The 11,251-nt window shown below is 42.3% G+C and overlaps 1 pseudogene; it reads right to left on the bottom strand.

The window, feature by feature from the left end:
• Positions 1 to 333: 333 nt before the first annotated feature.
• On the bottom strand, positions 334 to 535 carry LOC122933573 (annotated as a pseudogene).
• Positions 536 to 11,251: the final 10,716 nt, after the last annotated feature.

The raw sequence follows: 11,251 nt of genomic DNA on the forward strand, positions 1-11,251 counted from the left end.
ACGGTTGAGGTTGAGGCCATGGCTTCTTCCTTCTTCCTGCCTTCGTCTCCCAGAAACGTCTTCTTGCTGGGCGGAGCTTCTTTCGGGGAAGGGCGGAGCTTCTTCCGGGGGAGGGCTTTGCTGAGCCTCTTTTCCTCGTTGGGGTTCCCCGAGGCCGGAGTCTTCAGGCCGGAGTCTTCAGTCCTCGTCATCGGGGTTCCTCGTCGAGTCTTCGTAAAGTCTTCTCCTGAATCGCAGTCGGAGACGTTCTTCCAGGCGTCGTATTCGGGCTGTCGAGATCCAAGTAAGCACTGTCTAACGTCGTACACCAAGACTATTAAGCCACAGGCCAAGAGGAGGTCGGAGACCAGAGCACTCTTGTTCCCTGGGGAATAGCCCTACACCCAATAGCAGCAGTGAGCTGAAGCTAAATTTAATCAACGATGCTCAAAGGCAGAGTGCAGGGGGTACCCACAAGGACCTGGGCCGGCAAGAAAAGGCAGACTAATAAGAACAGATACTACACTTGATCTTAGCCAAAAGGCCGAGAAGCGATAAGAAACCCCAGAAATTGAATTTCTGGAACCGCAAACACAAATCTTTCCAGTTTCGCGTATAATTTATTCTCCCACAGGATGAGCAAGACCTGACGTAAGTGTTCCTTATGAGTTTTGAAATCAGGAGAAAAAAAATCAAAATGTCATCCAAATACACTAATACAAATTTTCCCATTAAATGATAAAAAATGCTGTTGACGAAATGCTGAAAAACGGGGCATTCATCAAACCAAAAGGCATAACCAAATTCTCAAAATGGCCCTCAGGGGTATTGAAGGCCGTCTTCCATTCGTCTCCTTCTCTGACCCTGACCAGGTTGTATGCCCCTCTTAGATCTAATTTGGAAAAGACTTTAGCCCCAACAATCTGGTTAAACAGGTCCGGGATCAGAGGAAGCGGATAAGGGTCACGAATAGTGATACTGTTCAGCTCCCTGAAATCAGGACAAGGTCTTAAAGAACCATCTTTTTTCTTAACAAAGAAAAAAACAGCGGCAACAGGTGACTTCGAGGGTCGTATGTGTCCTTTTCTCAGACTCTCAGAGATATAAGCACGCATAGCGACCCTTTCAGGTTGGGAAAGATTGTATAAACAAGATTTAGGCAGCTTGGCGCCTGGGATGAGATTAATAGGGCAATCGTACTCCCTGTGCGGGGGCAAATCCTGAACTCCACTCTCAGAGAAGACATCCGAAAATTCTGAGAGAAAAGGTGGTACAGTCTTAGTAGAAACCTCAGAAACAGATGTCGTGAGGCAATTCTCTCTGCAAAAGTCACTCCAACCATTTATTTGCCTCGCTTGCCAATCAATGGTGGGGTTATGTTTAGTGAGCCAGGGTAGCCCCAACACAAGAGGAGTAGGTAATCCGCTAAGGACGAAACATGACACATCCTCAACATGAGCATCACTCACAATTAAACGAATATTGTGAACTATGCCCTTTAATGATTTCTGAGAAAGTGGAGCGGAATCAATAGCAAAAACAGGAATATACTTTCCCAAAGTGCATACCTGGAAACCATGAGTTATCGCAAAATGATTATCAATGAGATTGACAGCTGCTCCACTACATCTACAAAAATCTCACAAAAAATGTTCTTGCTCTCTAGCGCCACCCTGGCAGGCAGGACAAAATGGGAACTACAAGCAAACGGAAAACCTTCAATTTCCGCCTCAACCCTGCCAATAGTAACAGATGGAACATTTTTAAAAGATTTTTTCCTTTTTGTTTCTTTATTACTCCCAGAAAACTGCCTGAATCTCCTAGAGGGACAAACATTTGCCAAATGATTTATACCTCCACAACAAAAACAAACCTTCCCATGCGGGCTGAATCTTCTATTGTCAGAGGCAATCAACCCCAGCTGCATGGGCTCCAGCTCAGAAGGGGCTGACAGCGACTGAGACCCCTGCACACAGAATGAGACCGCTGCAGTGTCCGGGGAATGAGTATGACAGGAAGGAGAGACCTCTCCTCTCTCTCTAAGACGCCTGTCAATATGAACGGCCTGAGACATAGCAGAGTCCAAGGAGATAGGCCTCTCATGAAAGGCAAATGCATCTTTCAATCCCTCTGAAAGACCATGGGACAAATGACTTCGGAGTGCAGCATCATTCCAACCAGTATCAGCTGCCCATCTCCGAAATTCTGAGCAGTATATCTCTGCGGATTGTTTACCCTGGCATAACAGACGTAGTCTAGACTCAGCCAAAGCAACACGATCCGGATCATCATATATCTGACCCAGGGCTAAAAATAATTCATCCACTGAACGGAGGGGCCGTGCCCCCATCGGCAGCGAAAAGGCTCACGACTGAGCGTTACCCCTGAGCAGCGATATAATGATCCCCACCCTCCGTTCCTCATCACCAGAGGAATGGGGAAGAAGGCGAAAATGGAGCTTGCAAGCCTCTCTGAAACGCACAAAATTCTCACTACCCCCGGAGAAGGTATCCGGGAGCGAGATCTTAGGCTCAGAACAAACTCCATGAACGCAAGCTGAACCGGTCACTAGAAACTGAGAAAGAGTCTTACGGAGATCAGCTACCTCCAATGAAAGACCCTGGAAGCGTTCAGTCAAAAGTGAAACCGGATCCATGCTTGAGACGGTTTTGGCGGTTTATAATGTCACGGAATGTGTACAGGAAACAAGACAATGCAAAATGAATATATGACTCACTGGATCCAAAACTAAGGAACAAAAGGGAGACCCCTGCATAAGACCTGGCACTCTCCCTGACTGCTCAGCCTATGCGAACACCCCAATGTTGGATGATCGCATATCCTCGTACCTCGACTATATAACACCTGAACACCCTACAATAGTGAGGGGACACGACCACCGGCTCCCTACACTAGACACGGAGGGAGTCAGGGTCACCTGGGATCCAGCAAACATAAAATCACAAATGAATGTACAACACTTATCTTGTAGAAGACTGGGAAATAGGATCAGCATGCACACACACTCCAGGAAGTTGTATAAACCGCACACTAATGCATTATGGGGAGGAATTTAAAGGGATGCAATCAGTCCAACTACATGACAGCTGAGAGAGGCTAACGAGATGAGGAACTGAAAACCAAAACAAAGAAAGCTCAAGGAGGAGGTTCTGAAAGGCTTCTGTCAGAGCTTCTCAGATGTCTGGTTGTGACATGAAGACAGAGTGCCCCCTATTATTAATAGGGCAGACAGAGTGCCCCCTATTATGAATAGTGCAGGTAGAGTGCCCCTATTAATAGCAGTGCAGACAGATTATTAATGGTGCAGACAGATTTCCCCCTATTATGAATAGTGCCCCCTATTAAGAGTGCCCCCTATTATTAATGGTGCAGAGTGCCCCCTATGATTAATGGTGCAGGCAGAGTACCCCCTATTATTAATGGTGCAGACAAAGTGCCCCCTATTATTAATGGTGAAGACAGAGTGCCCCCTATTATTAATAGGGCAGACAGAGTGCCCCCTATTATGAATAGTGCAGGCTGAGTGCCCCTATTAATAACAGTGCAAACAGATTGCCCCCTATTATGAATAGTGCAGAGTGCCCCTATTAATAACAGTGCAGACAGAGTGCCCCCTATTATGAATAGTGCAGGCTGAGTGCCCCTATTAATAACAGTGCAGACAGATTGCCCCCTATTATGAATAGTGCAGAGTGCCCCCTATTATGAATAGTGCAGACAGAGTGTCCCTATTAATAGCAGTGCAGACAGAGTGCCCCTATTATTAATAGTGCAGGCAGAGTGCCCCCTATTATGAATAGTGCAGGCAGAGTGCCCCCTATTATGAATAGTGCAGGCAGAGTGCCCCCTATTATGAATAGTGCAGACAGAGTGCCCCCTATTATGAATAGTGCAGGCAGAGTGCCCCCTATTATTAATGGTGCAGAGTGCCCCTATTATTAATAGTGTAGATAGCGTTTCTCTATTATTAATGGTGCAGACAGATTGCCCCCTATTATGAATAGTGCAGAGTGCCCCCTATTATTAGTAGTGCAGACAGAGTGCCACCTATTATTAATGGTGCAGACAGAGTGCCCCCCTATTATTAATGGTGCAGGTAGAGTGCCCCCTATTATTAATAGTGCAGGCAGAGTGCCCCCTATTATTAATAGTGCAGGCAGAGTGCCCCCTATTATTAATAGTGCAGGCAGAGTGCCCCCTATTATTAATAGTGCAGGCAGAGTGCCCCCTATTATTAATAGTGCAGGCAGAGTGCCCCCTATTATTAATGGTGCAGGCAGAGTGCCCCCTATTATTAATGGTGCAGACAGAGTGCCCCTATTATTAATAGTGTAGATAGCGTTCCTCTATTATTAATGGTGCAGACAGATTGCCCCCTATTATGAATAGTGCAGACAGAGTGCCCCCTATTATTAATGGTGCAGACATATTGCCCCTATTATGAATAGTGCAGACAGATTGCCCCCTATTATGAATAGTGCAGACAGAGTGCCCCCTATTATTAATGGTGCAGACAGAGTGCCCCCATTAATAATAGTGCAGGTAGAATGCCCCCATTAATAATAGTGCAGACAGAGTTCTTGACCCCCTAATAAATTATTGTACCATCTAGAGCAGGGATGCTCAACCTGTGGCTCGCCAGCTTTTTTAAAACTACAACTCCCATGATGCCCTTCTGTAGGATGATAGCTGTAGGCTGTCAGGGAATGATGGGAGTTGTAGTTTTGCAACATCTGGAGGGCCGCAGGTTGAGCATGCCTGATCTAGAGTGTTCAGACTGGACAGGTCTATAGGTCTGTAAGCTCCTTCTGTTTTGGCCATCTAAAATTTTGATGTGGCCCCTTGAAGTAGCACAATTTCACACTGTGACCCTCAGACACCCCTGGTGTAAGACTCCTTCCTGGGTTTCAGTTGGCACCCCATGTGTACCACTCACCATGGGACGCAAACCACATGTACAGCTGAGGAAAAGAACTGATGTTATACTGGATGCCCACATGGCAGCAGCTCATGGATAGATCTCCGGGGTGTGAGTCTTATATCCTTAAAGGGAACCTGTCACCTGGATTTTGGGTATAGAGCTGAGGACATGGGTTGCTAGATGGCCGCTAGCCACATCCGCAATACCCAGTCCCCATAGCTCTGTGTGCTTTTATTGTGTAAAAAAAAAAACGATTTGATACATAAGCAAATTAACCTGAGATGAGTCAGAGCTTGAAAATATGACTCTTCTCTGGTCACATAAGTAAGATATGACTCTTTTATGTTAATTTGAATATGTATCATATCGTTTTTTTCACACAATAAAAGCACACAGAGCTATGGGGACTGGGTATTGCGGATGTGCTAGTGGCCATCTAGCAACCTATGTCCTCAGCTCTATACCCCAAATCCCAGTGACAGGTAACCTTTAAACTCTTATTGAAGAGGCTCTAATCTGGGGGTGGAATGTAGAAGGAGAGAAGGGATATGTACCTCTGCCTAGATGTGATTCTGGTTATCCCCGTCCTTCATGATTACTCATCTCAGGTTCCCGATCTTCTTCCATGGACTGTATTGTTAGACAGATGGCCGAATAGACAGTTCAGGTTGGGGCTACGCGGTGATATATGTTGTGTGACAGCAAGTCTCAGAAGTCGTGTGTCGCTGTTGGACAACTGTCTTAGAGCTAAGGTTTGGCTGTAAAAACACCACCAAATTACAGACAAGTCTCAGGTAAGTCATGAGTGACTTACATTATGGTCAGCCTTCTACCAAAACCAGTGTTGGATTTTCTGCCATTGTTCCAGTCACGACATGTCACGTGTTGCATCATGTATATATTAATCACAATATGTTTAAGTAGTTCAATATAACAATAAAAATGGATCTTGGTGCAATATAACTTTATTTGCTAGAATCCTAAATAAAAACCGTCATGCGCATCGTCAATAGGTACAATTATAGTTGTACTAAAAATTACTATAGAAAATGCTGTAAAAATTAATTAATTAAACCTATTTCTTTGAATGTAAACCTTCAAATACAAAACAAACAAAAAGATAATAAAAAATTAAATATAAGAAAAATACTAGAAATATAAAAATGGATTATTAATTTGTAAAAAGAGTAAATTCCTAAAATATCCCCTTCATAGGGATTTTTCCATCTGTTAATATTTGCAGGGTAATGGTCTTTTAACTTGTGTTCAGTAGGTGGCGCTGTTGCCTTAGAATTAGAAAGCTGTGAAGCGATTGGGATAGAATAACATCTAATTGCGGCTATTAGTTTTTCTACCTTAATTGTCGGAAAAAAAGTCTATACCAAGAGTCTATACCAATATAGAAGGACTTTTTTTCAGACAATTAAGGAAGAAAAACTAATACCCGCAATTAGATGTCATTGTATCCCAATCGCTTCACAGCTTTCTAATTCTAAAGCAACAGCACTCTCTATTCTACTTGTCTTTTTTATTTTAATTAGTAACTTATTCTCATCTATCTTATAGTTTGTAGTTTTGTATTGATATTACGCCTATGATATACCTATATAATATATATGCTCTATCATTAGACCTATCCCCTTGTTTAGCAGCTATTGGGTGGTTTCACACACAAAGTTATTAGAAAAAAAAGGGCAGTGTTTTTTAAGCTTACTTTTTAAATAAAATAAAAACAAAGACATGCACTGGAAACTACGCGTTTTTGGTATTTTTTTTCCTTACAATTGTATTGTTTCTCTACAAACCCATAAAAAGCCACAAACATGTTGTGTGTGGAGGAGTCTTTTGGGTAATTGTACTGGTTCTGAGTCTAGGGTTTCTTCAGCCTGCATGTCCTGTGGGACTTGTTAGTAGAGTTTAGCATCTGTTGTTTTATCCTTCTTAAATGTGTAGTCCGTCACACCTCTAGGACGCTACCCCGGCAGAAACAGAAAGACCACTTTTCCCCCCATTAACACTGTCTGCTTAGAAGTGAATGCATCTGTGCCCATGTTTGTGTGAATCCAGAAATGGACGTCGGGTCTTCTCATGGGAGAGGTTCTTAGAGATGGTACCAGCACATATCAGGCATGATGGAATGTCCTGGGGTATATGCCATAAATATTGGGAAATAAATAGCCCTTTACGTTTTCCTGCTAAACCACAGAGCCCTTACATTTTCCCACTGATGATAAGACCCTTTCTCTCTGTGAATTACCCCGGATACATTTCTGAATGTCTGGACCCCATGATGTCTCTGTAGCTGGGTTGTGTGAATGGGATGTCTCCCTCACCACCTACTCCTCCATATAGTGGACCGATCTTCTCAGGACTTGTGCTGCCACTGTTATTATCTTATCCCTCATAGCTGACTTATCTTCTGTCCTATATTATCTATATTATTATTTTATATATATTTTGTTATTCTTTTGCAAAGTACAGCAATGAGTCATTGATCCCGAATTACAAGTAAAGGACCTTAGAAAACATCAGGGTTTACCTTTCCCCATGCTCACATTTAATGATGTTTCTGGGGCCGCACTGTGTGAGGGTAAGAACAGATGGTCCGCTGCCACATGTGGCTGAATCACAGCCAATCTATGGGGGCCAGCTCTCCTCATTTGTTACCCACAAAATCATACAACCATTGGCAACTGGGTGTGGAAGGTGATTACTGCCGGGTGCGGTAGCCAGACCGCCTTCCCTAAGTGTGGCATGAATAGGACGTCTCACTCAACAACTCCTCCTACCGCTGTGTGGTGGTTAATATACTCTGCTCATATCTTCTATTATCTTATACGTGTTATATATTATACCTGTCATGTAGTGTCTCATGACATATATTTTTCTATTCTCTATCTCACTATATGTCTTGTATATATACCTTATATCTTATATACCTTTTATTATTTTAACATATACATATGTAATGATTTTAACACATTAACAATATGAAAAAGATTATTTGACTTTTCACTGGCTTTCAGTGGCTTTTGTGTCTTGATATTACACTCAGGTTCAGATCTGCTACATCTGTATATGTTATACCTAAGATTTAATTTTTATGCTATAACTTCTTAAATAGTTCAACTTTTTTTTTATGACTATACCTAAATTGTACTTACCCCTCTTATTTATATTCACCTTAACTTATCCAAATACTTTGTTAAAGAAACATCTTATTTTCCTATTTTATTTCCGTAACTAATTCTTAATTTTTTTATGGCTATTCTTAGACTATACTTACCATATACTTACCATTCTTATACTTACCTTAACTTACCCAAATACTCTGTTAAAGAAGGAGGCAATCCTGGCCCTTACTCCTCTGATGATCCTTCTTGTTGAAATGCAGGACCAGGCGCAGCTAGATGTTTCCTCCTCCTCCTCTTCTGCTGCTTCTTCAGGTCTAGTGTCCATCGCTGGTTCCTGTGGAGACAAGGATGTTGCATTAAAGACTGAATAATCTGCAGATGAATGTGTAATAATTCTAGAGGCTTACTGGTCACTACAGGTAAGTACACTGGCTGTTGACATAAGGTAGTTTTCCTAATCACTCCTTTTTTACAGGGATCCTGGTATATTAGAATAGTGCTTCTAGACATATTTTGGTCGTGCAGCTGTAAAACCACGGGATATGCAAAATTACCAGAAAAGGTCTTTTTTTTTTCCAGAATGAGCATGTGGTCTTATATTGCATATAAATGTATACTTGTATACTATGTAGAGCAATACTAGACACAGCCCATGGATAAGGCCGAATGCACATGACTGTGTTCCGCGGCCGAGAGTGGTTTGTGGTATGCCGGGCTGGATTCCTGTTCTGAAAAGGAATCCAGCCCGGCATACCACGGACCGCTCTCGGCTGCGGAGCACTGTCGTGGGCATTCGGTCTAAGAGTGGAGCTGCTTCTGAAAAAAAAATTGACCTTTCTTCTAATCTCACATAAACCTTTAATTGTGGTGTAAATAATGTAATTTCAGTGTAATACAAAGAGAAGTTGTGGAATTTCATGAACTGCTGAGATTACTTATATCACACGGGATCCTCATGCCCTCATCTAGCTTCATGTAGATCGGCTACAATAGAACAGGTAATAATTATTTATGTTATTTATCAATGATGATCTTTATAAATGAGGATTACAATTTATTCTAGAGGAATCACAGAAATCCTGCTTTATATAGGGTTCTCTAGAATTAAAGGGGTTGTCCCATGACTAATGCAAAAAATGAAAATCAGAGATCATATAGTACAGGACAACCTCTTTCTAACATAGCTAGAACCAGCCCTGAACCTCACATGGATCCAGAAATCTCCACATTCATTGTTCTGCTAGATTTATAACAAGCCGACAGTTCAAGGGGAGGGTCTTTTCTGTTGCAGCTCAGGGGGCGTGTCTCAGCTCTCCCTATCACAGCTCAGGAGGCAGATGAAGGATGGAACTGAGCATGTGTGGCCTTCTCAGTGAGCAGGACAAAGAAAAAAGAAAAAGAAAAACAGCAGGTGGTGCTACACAGATAAGTTTCCTTGAGTAACTCAGTGACTATACAAATTTTTTAATTACATGCAATTACAAAAGAATTCAAATCCAGGTGCTGGTTTCAAAACAGTAGAATATTTTTTGTGGAAAAACCCCTTTAAGGACCCAGCTCATGTAGTGTTGGGATGTATTGATGGATGATAGAATCAATGGAGTTAGACAACAGATCCGATGGCACTGCACATAACCCCGCTTCTTCCTTCAAGTACAGCTATGGACAGTGTTCAGCGTATCCCCTGGTCAGGCGAAGCTCAGCTGGTGTCAGGCATTCATAATTCACGTGCAACATAAGAAAATAATCCAGCGGCACTCACCAATCGATGTTTTCATTTACTTTATTCACCACGGGTCAGGAGCAGACATGATACAGTGCAACCAAACAAACTGTAAGCAGCAACGGCTATTTTGCGCACAAAGCACTTCCTCTGGCCAGATTGGTGAGTGCCGCTGGATTATATTCTTATGTTGCACGTGAATTATGGATGATAGAATGGTGTCTGACAGGTATCTGCTCAGTCATATATGGAATCAGCAGCATCATCAATCATCACTTTTATTCACATAGCTGAGTCTGTAGAGTAATTGAGGCTCTTACCCCGTCCTCAGTGTCGTCTTCAGGATCTTCAGCCTTAGAAAAGTAAAAATGTACATTATGCCGTTATGGGCTTTTCATCTGATACATAGGAATGGATAACCTAATAGATGTCCTATTATCTGGTCTGATGGTCTGCTGTGGTGACTTACATAGTGCTCCGTGATCCTCAGTCCAATGTCTCTCATCTGTTTACAATGTTGAATATGATAAAGGTAGATTAGTGTCACTTTAATCTAGTACACATTTACAGAATTTCATAAAAACCCTGGTTATAAGGAGTTCTCTTCTCTATAGTAAAACAGCTAAGGGTATGTTCACACAATTAATTTTGACCGGGCCCAAATCTGACAGATATCCCACAGTGGAAACCGCTGTGGTTTCTGGCATAGGTTTTCATTTTGAATGGTGTAGTCCGAGCTCTAATTTGAGCATCAATGAATGGAGCTAAATCGAGAGCATGCTCCTGCCTTGGCCTCCCGAGGTGTTTGCACAGTAACTGCGCCAAAAATGGACATGTACGCTATTGGCACTATCTGGAAAACCACACGTGAAAAATCCTCAGCTGGATGAACTGTTTCGCAGTCTCCGATTAAAAACAGTGGAAGGCGGTTTCAGAGCAGATTTGGCACGGTTTTCTGCACAAAATCTGCACTGAAACCTCGTCACATGTAGTTATGTATTTGGATCAACGGTGTTATGTCACATCCATAAAGCAGACTATGTGCATGATAGAAATCTGGCTCCAGGGGAATGACATTCCCATGTCTCATGTATGGTTCAGTCTATATATACGTGTATATTATTAGCAATATTCAGAAAATGCCAGGAGAGCTTCTCATTATATCTCTTTTTAGTCTAGTGTACTGTGCCTATAGAAATGATTGGAACAGCAGAGGTCAAGTTTCATTGAAGAATTATAAATGGGAGGTGAAATTGAACTACACATCACTCATGGTATTAACCCTATTCTGCGCCCTGTAGAGATTACAATGTGTTGTCCAAGGTTAGGAAGACTTTATAATCTTGGAGGCTTTTACCTTCTCCATGGTGAACTCCTCCACTTGTAGGTTCCTGAAGAACTTGAAGAATAACATAGCAGTTTTAGCACAACAATACACAGATTTGGGAGAATTTAGTCTGTGTAGAATTTTGG

This window comes from Bufo gargarizans, chromosome 3 (genome assembly GCF_014858855.1).
Source record: "Bufo gargarizans isolate SCDJY-AF-19 chromosome 3, ASM1485885v1, whole genome shotgun sequence".
NCBI classification, from domain to species: Eukaryota; Metazoa; Chordata; class Amphibia; order Anura; family Bufonidae; genus Bufo; species Bufo gargarizans.